This window comes from Scomber japonicus, chromosome 11 (genome assembly GCF_027409825.1).
Source record: "Scomber japonicus isolate fScoJap1 chromosome 11, fScoJap1.pri, whole genome shotgun sequence".
Classification (NCBI taxonomy): domain Eukaryota; kingdom Metazoa; phylum Chordata; class Actinopteri; order Scombriformes; family Scombridae; genus Scomber; species Scomber japonicus.
The window spans coordinates 33,464,323-33,478,181 of NC_070588.1; the positions used below are offsets into that span (position 1 = coordinate 33,464,323).

Consider the following 13,859-nt stretch of genomic DNA (forward strand, 5'->3'; position numbering starts at 1 on the left):
TCTTCTCTTCTTCAGGTTCTTTCACTGTGGTCCTTCTCATTCCAGAGATCAAATTGTCCCTGTCACTTTGTAATTTTCAAGACCTGGCAGTGAAGAGAACTGTTAAGAAAGATAATTTATTAATCATGTACTCTCTCTGTAGTTTCTCTGTGCTTTAATTGAACATTACACATAATGAATCAACATTGGCTTAAAATGTAAACTTCATAAATCATTTGCTGTGAACATTCCAAACAGTGTTTTCAGCTTCTCCAATTCTCTGTTTTTTTCTATTTTGTATTATTTGAATTGAATATTTTGGGGTTTTTGACTGATGGCTCAGCCACGCAGGGCTCATTTTTCATTGTTCACTAATTAATATATTGATATTCACCTTGGAAACAGCAGTTGACAAAGTAATCTGAGCTCCAGGTCTACATACTCAATTGCTCTGTGGCTTTTGACCGCATCGCATGGTCTTCATCCGCAGATTCAGTTTCCTCAGTTGTAGAACTGTAGATGCTGAAACATCAAACCACGGCTGTGTCCGGAATCAGTCCCTTATTCACTCATTCACTGCTTCCTATATATTCATTCATTCACTTTCTATACCACATAGGGTTGCAGGGGGGTTGGAGCCAATCCCAGCTGGCATTGGGCGAGAGGCAGGATATACCCTGGACAGGTCAGCAGTCCATCACAGGCAGACAACCATTCACACTCACATTCACACGTACAGGCAATTAGAGTCCCTAATTCACCTAAGCTATATGTTTTAGGTCTGTGGGTGGAAGCTGTAGAACCCAGAAAGAACCTATACAGGTATGGCGAGAACATTCAAACTCCACACTGTGCTAACCACTGCACCACTATGCCACCACTCCCTGTATAATAAACACTACATAGTTCACTCTATGTAGAGTGATTTTGGACACAACCCACATCTCCATTTAGCTGATGATGACCATGTGATACGGTTGAACTCTTTGGAACAAGCAAGTAAGTAGTAGTTCTAGTAAGTGAAATTGTTTTGTTGACTATAAATCTGTTAATTATCTTTTTATTTATCAGTCTTATCTTCCATATAACAACTGAAGCTTCGTCACTCATTCTCAACGTACTCTTTACTGTCTTCTGCCTGTTTTTCTTTTGTCTTTTTACCAATGCCTGCCAAAAATGAATACAGCTCTACACAGATGAACCTTGTTCAATGCTGAGACTGCTGTTGTAATGACACTGTCTGTCAAAGCTTCTGGCTAGGTTTTGTCTCAGTGCTGCATACTTTATAATGTGGTAGTAACACTTCCAGTGATGTGTTTAAAAACCTCTTTTTTGTGACTGCATACATTTGTGGAAAAGAGTCTAAATAAAATGTAAATATTTGTACGCACTTTTTTGTCAGATTGTACGTGGCACACAGAACAGGACATCACATTCAGGGGAGTTTTTTATTCTTATGAAGCAGGGCTGGTTATTATATTTCATGTGTTATCAGCGTTCTATTCATGGAAAATACACCGTCTGAGAAAATGTGCAGTGGAAGGTAAACAAAGATATGCTTGTGCAGGCGGGAAAACATGGACAGAGAGAGTTCAGAGGAGATTCTATGTACTGATAGAGGCAAGGTCAATGCAGAGAGACAAGAGAAAGTGAATAAACGACTTGTCAGAAGGAAGATTTTTGCAGCCTTTGATTCGTCATGACCTCCAGCAGTCTGCCTGCTTATCTTCCTGCTGCCCTCCTCACTCCACATGTCTTCTGTTTAAGGGATCAAACTGCTGCAGCTTCCAAAATAACTTTACACTTCAAACTGGGGTTTGACTCATTGTTACATTTTCCAGCAGCAGAGAATCCCTGGGGTAGAAATAATGAAAGTACAAGTACTTGTGAAGCTGTGATCATTACACAGTGAAATAACAAGATGGGAAGGATGCTTACATCATTAGTATTTGAGGGGCAACATGCATTTAAAATGTGACTGGCATTTTAACAACTATTAGATGTTACCAAGCTGACACTTAGCATGTACTATTTAGCATTCCATGACAAGATTAAGTATGTTAACATACTAATGTTTCATATGAATGACCATGGCACATGCACACCAATGTAGACTATCAGGAATGTCTGACAGCTAAAATATACTGTAAGCTAACAAGCAAAAAGAACTACAGAAGTGGCAAAGAGGTGACAAAATGACTACAAAGCCACCATCACTGACAGTTACGTGAATATATTTTCAATATATTAGTAATATTAGATGGAGCTAATAAAAAAGGAGCTATACAGTATATTTTGTAAGGATACAGCTACAATTAGCATAATGATTTAAAAAAAAAACATAGCTAAACCAGCTTAGGTTTATCTAAGCAAATTTTCCCTTTGTCTGTTTTTGTGTTTACGTGTGAACACTGAGTGATAGAAGTGTTCCTTTGACACAGTGTGAATGTAGCATTGTTATGTTAGCATGAAATATCATTAGGTCACGCTAGCGCAACAAGCTAACAGTACAGCTCCTACTGAGACGATTCAGTCAGTCCATGAGCTGAGCTGTTGGATCAGTGGAAGTTTTGACCTGTGCTCGATTAAAAGGCAGGAGATTACAGATGTTATTAGGATTGATCCTCTGGGTGACATGAATCTATGAATCAAATATCATGATAATAGTTGTCTACATCTACATATTTCATTCGGGACCAACCAACATCACCATTCATAGAACCACAGAGCTAGCTTGGCTGAAAACTGTCTCCTATATGCTTGATCTTTTAACCCTCCTGTTGTCAATTTTGACTCCAGAGTGATTATTTATACCTTATATTTCATAAATAGTCAAAGCACTCTGGGTTCATTTTGACCCAGGAAGACAACAGGAGGTGTTGGACAGTGGCCTGGACAGGTAGCTCAGCCTCAAGGAAGATATACTTGTAGTGAGTATTTTAGTTTGTTGGTGGCAGCAACAGTTTGAAATGTGAAGTCATGTAGCCTGAACAAGTTTGACTTAATTGTTCCTCTGACTACAGTGACAGCAGGGCTTAATGTGGGTTAAAATGAGAGTACAATGTCTTGGTTAAAGGGGACAAGGGGGAAGACCTGCTTCTTTATATATAATTAATTGATTGAGGATTTCTTCATAATAATCATACACAATCGTCTGTAACTCCGAGGCTCATTCTCACTCTTTCATTCTTCTCTGTCCTTTTTTTTCTCTGTGCCGTCAAAGCAAGCAGACCTTAATTAAATACACAGATTAATGGAGGAGAAAAAAGAGCCAAAAGGAGTGGAATTAATTACAGCAGAGTATGGGCTGACATGCTTCAAATCCCAGCCTGGAGTGCTGGTAATGAGCTCCCCCAGGGTGACAGGGCTCACAGAACAGCTCGGCCCCTAACACACAGCTCTGTACTCAGCTTCAAAATCCAGGGATAATCTGTACAAAGAGGGACGGCTCATTCAACATGTTGACTTTTCATTGTCATGGCCCACATGTCCGAGTGATACGCAGAAAAAACTAAATTGGAGGGGAGTAGGCTGGCTTACCGTTTCAGCTTCTTTTGGGAATTCTACTTGCAAATGACACTGTCCCATTAATGACCAGATTATTGTTTAAACCACACAAATACCTGCAGGTCTCACTTTGTACACAGATACAGATCAGATTGGAAAGGTTAAATTAGTCTCCATGGTTTTGTTTTGCCTCACAGGTGTGTCTCATTGTTCTGCTCTTGCTTGCGTTCTCTATATTTGGCCCCTTTTGTGGTGACTGAAAATTAAAGTTCAGAAATGCAGGAAAGCCATGCAGAAGTTTTTAAACTTTTCATCTTCCTCAAATCAGGAACCCTTTTTAATTTTTCCTTTTTTTTGCACCTCTTAAATATGCTGGGGAGGACGATGGAAGATGGGAAGTGTGGATTTTAATGGATTCTGTATTAAAACCAGTGCTGCAGTCAAAACCACTTAAGATACACTACCGGTCAAAAGTAATAGATTTTTTCAGTTTTTTATTGAAAAAATGTTTTCAAGCTTACCATCTTGGTCTTTTTTCCTAAGGTAGTTGTGTCATAGCTTGGACTTATGTTTTGAGTCATTATCTTGCTGTAGGATGAAGCTCTGACCAACTGCGTGCATACCAGAGGGTACTGCATGGCATCGCTGCAGAATGCTGTGGTAGCTGACCCTGGATCCAGAAAAACAGCCCTAGACCATCATGCTTCCTCCTCCATACTTGACAGTTAATGTCAAATATGAAGGTTCACTGCGTGATGAACAGAATATTTTAAATTTTGATTCATCAGTCCATAACAGCTTACTCCAGTCTTCAGTAGTCCATTGGTGGTGTTTCATGGCCCCGGCAAGCCTCTTCTTCTTCTTCTGAAGTCTTAGCAATGGCTTTCTTGCTGCAACTCGACCTGTCAAACCTGCAACTCCAAGTCTTCTCTTCACAGTTGAAACAGACTTGCTTACTACGATCACTATGAAGCTGTGCTTGAAGTTGTTGTCCTGTGAGCTGCCTATCACACAAGCTGTTGACTCTCAGAAACTTGTCTTCTGACTATGTTGTGGCTTTGGCTCTGCCAGACCTCTTGCTTTCAGAGTTTCCCCCAGTTTCTGAGTGAAACTGTACTCACTGACACCTTGACTTTCTTCGCAATTTCTCTGTAGGCAGTTCACCACTTACCTTTGTACCATTTCAAGCTACAATATTCATTGGACTTGAACTGCTTGAATTTCAATAAAAAATTGGAAAAATTGGGATGTTCTGAAACGTTTGACCGGTAGTATATATCATGCACATCAATTTACATTCTGGGGGCTCTACTGGAATATCTTTACATGATTTACAGTTTAAAAACTTCATATATATCTGACCATGTTATAACAGTATAGTTCAGAAAGTCTTCAACATATTTGTATTTATTCATTCTTTCAACAATTTTCTATCAATTTGAATGTAAACAAATCAGTAAAAGAATGAGTTCCAGTCTTATCTGACAGGATGATGGTGGTGGTTTGTTCCTCATCTTGTCAGCAGCAGCGGCCAAATGTCAGTTTAAGTGCAGCTGAGCTTGTGGCAGGAGCTGTGACATCCCCGCCAGATGAACAGCAGCTCAGTGTAATCTGAATCTGACTTTTTTCTTATCACAGTGCTGTCATTTCACAGTGGCAGCTATCAGCAGTGTCTAGAAGAAGGTCAGAGCCTGGATGGAGCACTCTGAGATGGTAATGGAACCATTAGTCCTGATAAAATTACTTTTTCTTTTTCTGCTTAAAAAAAAAGATTGCTCTTCTTGTTTTCTTCAGCAGGTGTGTTTAATTAGTTTGGAGGTAAAATCACATCTCATCTGAAACTTGTTTAAATTTATGTGGAAGCCAATCCAGAGGAGGACCCAACACCATCAATCCATGGTTCAAAGCATAACGTATACATCTTTTTATATACGTTATACATATAAAGTATATTGGGTATACTACTACTTCAGTTCAACTGTGCAATATATATTTCACACTATAAAATATGTGCAATAACAATATCAGACTCAGGTATATTAACATCTAACACCAATATTACTCTTATTTGTTCTTATTGTTTGTGTACTTATTTATTGTTCTTTATTCTTTCTATTGATGCTCTTTATTTTACTATCCACTTGCTGCTGCAAATATGTGCATTTCTCCACCATGGGACTAATAAAGGGATCTGTTACCTTATCTTTATGTAAAGCTCTAATTTACAGATACCCATCCATCTGGCTCACATGGGTTATTAATAGATATGAGTGAGACATACTGTAGTATTCATTGGTTTACCTGATAAGTAAATAAAGTGGAACAAATGTTTAAAGATTAAGATTTTTGGGCAACCAGGGACGCTGCCTTTATGTGGCATCACTGTAATGACCCGACTACCTACCACTGACTCAGTAGTGTAGTATAAAATGGTTATCTCTTGATGTGTTGATGAAGAAGAAGGAAACCACCGCTGGCACGTCTTACTTGTATATTTTAAAAGATTTTATTACAAAAGAGAACAGTGTCAAACATCCAATCTTGAGAGTCCTTGGTCCCAATTTGAGTCTCTCTCCCTACTCCAGTTTTAACAACACTATACAGTGGGGCAAAAAAGTATTTAGTCAGCCACCAATTATGCAAGTTCTCCCACTTAAAAAGATGAGAGGCCTGTAATTTTCATCATAGGTATACCTCAACTATGAGACACAAAATGAGAAAAAAAAATCCAGAAAATCACTGTCTGATTTTTAAAGAATTTATTTGCAAATGATGGTGGAAAATAAGTATTTGGTCAATAACAAAAGTTCATCACAATACTTTGTTATATGCCCTTTGTTGGCAATGACAGAGGTCAAATGTTTTCTGTAAGTCTTCACAAGGTTTTCACACACTGTTGCTGGTATTTTGGCCCATTCCTCCATGCAGATCTCCTCTAGAGCAGTGATGTTTTGGGGCTGTCGCTGGGCAACACAGACTTTCAAGTCCCTCCAAAGATTTTCTATGGGGTTGAGATCTGGAGACTGGCTAGGCCACTCCAGGACCTTGAAATGCTTCTTACGAAGCCATTCTTTCGTTGCCCGGGCGGTGTGTTTGGGATCATTGTCATGCTGAAAGACCCAGTCATGTTTCATCTTCAATGCCCTTGCTGATGGAAGGAGGTTTTCACTCAAAATCTCAGGATACATGGCCCCATTCATTCTTTCCTTTACACGGATCAGTCGCCCTGGTCCCTTTGCAGAAAAACAGCCCCAAAGCATGATGTTTCCACCCCCATGCTTCACAGTAGGTATGGTGTTCTTTGGATGCAACTCAGCATTCTTTCTCCTCCAAACAGGAAGTTGAGTTTTTACCAAAAAGTTGTATTTTGGTTTCATCTGACCATATGACATTCTCTCAATCCTCTTCTGGATCATCCAAATGCTCTCTAGCAAACTTCAGACAGGTCTGGACATGTACTGGCTTCAGCAGGGGGACACATCTGGCACTGCAGGATTTGAGTCCCTGGCGATGTAGTGTGTTACTGATGGTAGCCTTTGTTACTTTGGTCCCAGCTCTCTGCAGGTCATTCACTAGGTTCCCCCGTGTGGTTCTGGGATGTTTGCTCACCATTCTTGTGATCATTTTGACCCCACAGGGTGAGATCTTGTGTGGAGCCCCAGATCAAGGGAGATTATCAGTGGTCTTGTATGTCTTCCATTTTCTAATAATTGCTCCCACAGTTGATTTCTTCACACCAAGCTGCTTACCTATTGCAGATTCAGGCTTCCCAGCCTGGTGCAGGTCTACAATTTTGTTTCTGGTGTCCTTTGACAGCTCTTTGGTCTTGGCCATAGTGGAGTTTGGAGTGTGACTGTTTGAGGTTGTGGACAGGTGTCTTTTATACTGATAACAAGTTCAAACAGGTGCCATTAATACAGGTAACGAGTGGAGGACAGAGGAGCCTCTTAAAGAAGAAGTTACAGGTCTGTGAGAGCCAGAAATCTTGCTTGTTTGTAGGTGACCAAATACTTATTTTACCGAGGAATTTACCAATTAATTCATTAAAAATCCTACAATGTGATTTCCTGGATTCTTTCCCCCCATTCTGTCTCTCATAGTTGAAGTGTACCTATGATGAAAATTACAGGCCTCTCATCTTTTTAAGTGGGAGAACTTGCACAATTGGTGGCTGACTAAATACTTTTTTGTCCCACTGTAGATAGTTTCCTATCTCTAAAAACTCCAGCTTCTGAACAATTGATCAGTCAAGAAAAAAACAGCCTCTGACCTCAGTTTTAACCTTTAACCTATAAGAAAAACATGTGCTTGAATGTCACAGGACAAAAGCAGAACAGACAGCACAGTAGCTCTACAGAGATTTTAAGCCTCTTTTAGCTCCTTGGTTTGGTTATACTATGTTTCAGTCTCAGTGTTTCCAGCAGCAGCAGGCAGATGTTTTCAGCCAATGGGCTCTAATAAACACACTGTACAAAGTGGGACCTCAATCAATCAAACTTTATTTATATAGCACCTTTCATACAGGTTCATGTCGTTCAAAGTGCTTTACATGCAGTTGATAGCTGCAAGCTGATAACAAGACAGAACAGGTGACAATATTAATAAAAGGAATAAAAATGATAAGAAAAACAAAGAACAAATGAAAAGAAAAAAACTGAGACCAACATCCAGAGATTTATATTATAGGAGTTAATGGAGACCAAAGCAGATGGAAACAAAAACAATTCTGTGGGAACAGTACAGAGTTTAATGCTAACATTTATATGTTAATAGTGTTAATACTGTCGTGTTTTTAGCTTGTTCTGCTAGTAAAAACTCAAAAGGTACTTTTGTTTATCATCAGTTGGGTAAAAAACGAATTATTACTTTTGATCCAATTTCCATGAACTCTGCTGTGGATATCCATGTTCCTCAGACCAAAAATCCTGTTTTCTTTATTCAAATTTAATTTATACATATCCACATTCAACATATCCGCATCTTATTTGTCCTTATTTAGATTGACTAGACGGAAAACGCACCAGTATTACTCATCTCAGGGTGTGTTACAAAACCAAAAGTGTCGAGGGGAAGAGGGGGGAGTAACAATTGGGATAACTGGGGGAAAAACACAAGTGAGACAAGTGAGGTAAAAGTACAAAACCAAGGATTTATTTAATGACTGAGAAAAAGACAATCTGAAACTCAAACACAATTTACAACAAAAAACCGACTGAACTAAAAAGAAAGCCGATGTGAGAAAGTAAACGGTAGAATATCACAATCAGGAAATAGGAACACTATCGCTGCCGGATGGCCTACTGGTTTATATGTCTTTCTATATGTTTGTATGATTATACAGGGCTGATTGCAATGGGCTAGGGCAATCAAGAGGAGGCTGGTAGTCATATTTTTTTGTTTCCTTTGAATTCGTCATAAACTGTATACTGAATAAATTCCCTTTTAATTTGTATTGAAAGTGTCAGGTAGGAATAGTATGATCTTACTCTCCTTCAGCTGATTCTGTTCAAAATATACAGACAGTGTTGGCACAGTTACCTTGAAAAACTAATCTGATTAATGACTACTGATTACTCATTTGGAAAGTAACTTAGTTACTTTTAAAATCAATTAATCAGTAAAGTAACTAAGTTAGATTACAAGTTACTTAATTAGTTACTCCATCTCCAGGTAAGAAGAAAAAGATGTTCTGCGAGGCAGCTCAGCATTGATAGTAGTGGGGATCTTTTATTATTATTATAATTATTATCTATTATGGCACGAAACAAGGGCGAGTCAACTGTGTTTAAGGGTAGCATTTCCTCTACAACATACTGCCTGACCAACTTCTTTTACTCTCCCCCACTTACCGGTTTTGCACCGAAGTCCAGCTTTTGTTGTTTGGGTGGTGGGGGACCTCCTGCATTAGTCACAGCTCTCTCCTTCGCACAACCTGGTGGGACTGTGAGTTTGACTGTCCAAATGTTTCTTCAAATTTCACGTTGTGTTTTTGAAGCTAGATAATACTTTGTCTCCAGCACAGAGTGTACAGTGAACCTTTATACTGTTATCTTTAACGGACAGAAACTCTAAATAATGACTGTATTTCCAAGTCGAAAACGCGCTTTTCTCTTCCCCCTCCATTGTTGTTACGTTTGTGTCACACACGTGAGTTGTCCTCATGCTGAAAATGTGACATCACTCTCCAAGCCGCAAGAAGAAATCAAATAATATCTTTTTACTAAGGAAAATGAAACTTTAATCTGACTACTGGTTTGGAAATAGTAACGCGTTAGATTAGTCGTTACTGAAAAAAGACGTCATATTAGAGTAACGCATTACTAAGTAACGTGTTACTGGCATCACTGTATACAGACCATCAAATATGTGACAACTGTACCATCGTGGGGTTGGCAGTCACACACTGGGGTTGGTTGAACCTCTGTTATTGTAATTGGGAAACATAAAACATGTAGATAGTCTTAGAAACTAATAAAATAATGAATAGTTTCATTGAAATACTCTGAGCTTTACATCTGGAGGAGTCTGGCTCTTGTTTCTCTTCCTGATAAAATTCCTGCTCATTCTGCTATATTAAAAGAAAGAAAGAACCAGATATATCACTGCATACATATATATATATATGTATGCAACATATAACAACATGTGAAAACCAACCCCAAAGAGAAAGTGACAAACATCCCCAACTGGGATGTTTTTGCTAGCAGCAAAGCTAACATCCACATGTTTTGGTGTCTATCGCTCTCTCTTCATACTTTTTAATGCTAATGATTGTTTTATTATAAACTCATTGTGGAAAAGCCCAGAAGAGAAACACTGAAGAGTTAGAGATTTACATTTTCAGTACCAACACTTTTTAACAGCGCCCTCTAGGGACCAACATCTGATGAATGTGACAACCAACCTCATTCTCCCCTACCTGGCGGGACAGAGGTCAAAAAGACGGTCCCAAAAATGCACACACTACAGCACGTAACAGAGTAAGAAAGAGAAAGCCAGATTTTCAAAATAAGAGTCAACTGCTCATTTTATTCCTTGTCTCCTGTCTATCAGTTGAAGTTTCTCATTTGTCTTCACCACTAGAGGAGATACTTACTGTTAACTGCTGAACACATTAAAACATCTGATGTCTAAAGTCTGGGCATTTTTATATTTATTGATTTATATTAGGACACATAAATTATACTTTTAGTGTAATTTCATTTAAATAAAGTGAGATTTTACATATATAAAGTTGTTCTAATTGTTCTAATTTCCTAATTTCCTAAAGCCTGATTTCTTTTTTGGAGAGATTTCATGGCTCTATGTGAAAGAAAGCAGGTGAGCAGTGTTTTCTAACACTCGTCCAGCAGCAGGAGTTTGTGTCTCTGCGGACTGGAAGCCGAATAGAAGCCTGTTTGTTCTCAGAGCAGAGCAGCTCTCTGATGAGAAAGGTGAGTAAGATCGAAACCTGGCAGGGAGGCCACCTCACTCTCTGTATACTCAGCGCTGTCAGCCGCCACCCCCCCTCCCCCCACCCCCCTCCTCTGTGTTTCTACTGCGTGTTTGTGTGACCATGGTCCACCTCACTTAACCCTTAGTGTGTGTGTGTGTGTGTGTGTGTGTGTGTGTGTGTGTGTGTGTGTGTGTGTGTGCACTAAACACACTAAGGTATGAGGGTTTTTGTGGCGATAAGAAGCTCTAACAAACAGGAGCAGAGCAGAGGGAAAGATATCCACACAGTCACAGAGCTGAGTGAGTGTGTGATGGATGGAGAGAGAGAGTCAGGTCACAACCAGCTCCATGTTTACATGACATGCAGCTACAACAAAAACCCAGACAAACACATTTTCATCTGATATTATACCATTCAACTCATATTGCATGTTTTTGAATTAAATCATGTCATATTTGTAGAATGTACACATGTGTTAAAAGCACATTTAAAAAGTTGAAAAAAGCCCTTTACATATTCTTCAAATTTGTACATATTTGCACATTTACATACATTACACAAATAATAAATAGTGTTGTTCCTGCCTAACCTCATAAAAGGGCACCATGGAGTTTCTTATTACTAGTAATAATATGAACCAGTGTTTATATGACTGGGTCCCCATTTTGTATGCATAGTGTGCTTTAGTGTGATAGCATGCAGGTGTCATTGGTTTCACACTATTTCACTGATTATGGAGCCAAATGGGTGATGATTTGTCTCCTTTTTCCTGCTGTTCGATGTTTTATACTTCGTCCAGTATAGCCTTGTTTTATATCACCAGCTGGTCTTTATAGAAGATGTGTTGCAAACAAAGACTGATGTTTGTGAACACAATTCCATACTAATGCAAACTATGATTGGATCCACCTGGATCATATTTTGCCTGCTTTTAGCACCATCATGTGTTACTAACCACGCATTCCCAATGATGTCAGACGTTATTTAAAGGTGCAGTGTGTAGAATTTAGTGGCATCTTGTGGAATAGATTTGGCAGAAATGGAAAATAATATTCATGAGTATATTTTAATTAGAGTATAATCACCTGAAAATAGGAATTGTTGTATTTTCATGACCTTAGAATGAACCCTTTCTATCTACATAGGGAGTGGGTCCTCTTCAATGGAGGCCACCATGATGCATTGCCATGTTTTCTACCATAGCCCAGAAAGGACAAACCAAACACTGGCTCTAGAGAGGGCCCTGTGTTTTTAGTGAGTTTCGTAGCCACCATAGATTCACCTACACACTTGGATCGGGAGATGGAGGGGAGGGGTATTCAGTTGGTTGCAATTAGCAACCTCACCTCAAGATGCGACTAAATCCTACACACTGCACCTTTAATGCAAGCAGTTTTTACAAATGTGTTTCAAGTCTTCTGTAAAGCAGCAACCTTCAAGACTGTGTTTGGTTTATAATCACAGACTTGTAATGTTCACAAATATATGAAGAATGGTGCACCCTCGAGGGAACATAGGACTGAGGGAACATAGGGCTGAGGAAACAAGGGGCTGAGGGAACATAGAGCTGTGGGAACATAGGGCTTGGAGAACATAGGGCTGAGGAAACAAAGGGCTGAGGGAACATAGAGCTGTGGGAACATAGGGCTTGGAGAACATAGGACTGAGGGAACATAGACAAGCTCCCCAAGAACACTGTTGGTATATCAGTATAATAACTAGTAAAAGTTAGATGATGGAGTATAGCCTTTTTATATTGTATCTTGTATTATATCCTGTGTCACAGCTCTTTTCAAATTACACAATCTGATGATGCAGACCATTGGTTCTCTATCATAAGCTTTCATGAGGCTGTGAAACTTTAATGACTGAGACTGATGAAGCATGTTAAATGCTGACTAAATAATAATCTTATTAGGAGGTGTTTAAATGTCACCACCCAGAACTGTAGATGATAATTGTGTATCTTTGGGACATGTTTCAGCTTTACCAGAATAATTAGTTAAGACATCTTGTATTAGATATACATTCAGTTAGAGCTGATAGTGAAACAGAGATTTTCTGTTAATTGAAGAGCACGGTCTAGACCATGTGAAAAGTGACTTGAGATGACTTTTAACGTTATATAAATAAAGATTGATTGATTGACTGAGGTTAGCTAACAGAGGGGCGAATACTATAGCTGTGTCTCAATGCAGGGGCTGCATGTGAAGTCAAGTCAAGTCAAGTCAAGTTTTATTTATAAAGCACATTTAAAAACAACCTCAGTTTAACCAAAGTGCTGCACAGTTATTAAAATACAATGTAATCACACACAATATAATAATAAATAAAAACAATAAAGGAATAGTAAGAGCTCCATTTAAAAACTAAAATAAGAATAAAAACAAATTAAAAAAAGTAAAACTGATGTGATCACGCCGTTTCTTTCCAGTCAGCAGGCGAGCAGCTGCGTTTTGAACCACCTGTAAACGGCGCAGTGCTGACTGGTCGAGACCAACAAACAAAGAACTGCAGTAGCTTATCTTCTTCTCGAACCTAAAGTCACTGTCCAAAATAACACCAAGGTTCCTTGCAGATGGGGGCAGATGGGTGAGGTAACAAAGGTGTGAATGACTTTCTCCAGATCATTCCTGGGGAGATAAGCCTTTGCTTTTGCTAATAATCTTAGCTGGAAGAAGCTTGTTTTCACGATAGAGCTTATCTTCTTCTCGAACCTAAAGTCACTGTCCAAAATAACACCAAGGTTCCTTGCAGATGGGTGACAGTGGGGCTTCAAGGTGCCAATGGTGCTGACCAAATGTTGTCCCATTTTGAAGGCTTCTTCAAATGCAGCCTTCGTTTCCCAAATTTGGAGGATCCAACAGATGGATCTGTCCTGCTCAACCAGTTCCAGAATGCATTTAAACACCAACTGGCAGCAGTAGCCAAAGTTTTA

The 13,859-nt window shown here is 39.1% G+C and overlaps 1 protein-coding gene across 1 annotated transcript in view; it reads left to right on the forward strand.

Annotated features, from left to right (window-relative positions):
• LOC128367743 (SH3 domain-binding protein 4) overlaps window positions 1-94 on the forward strand; it is a 20,991-nt gene extending 20,897 nt beyond the window's left edge. The window contains exon 4 of the mRNA XM_053328369.1: window positions 1-94. This exon is cut by the window's left edge and continues 745 nt beyond it. The gene's annotated coding sequence lies outside the window, so the exon portion shown is untranslated.
• Window positions 95-13,859: the final 13,765 nt, after the last annotated feature.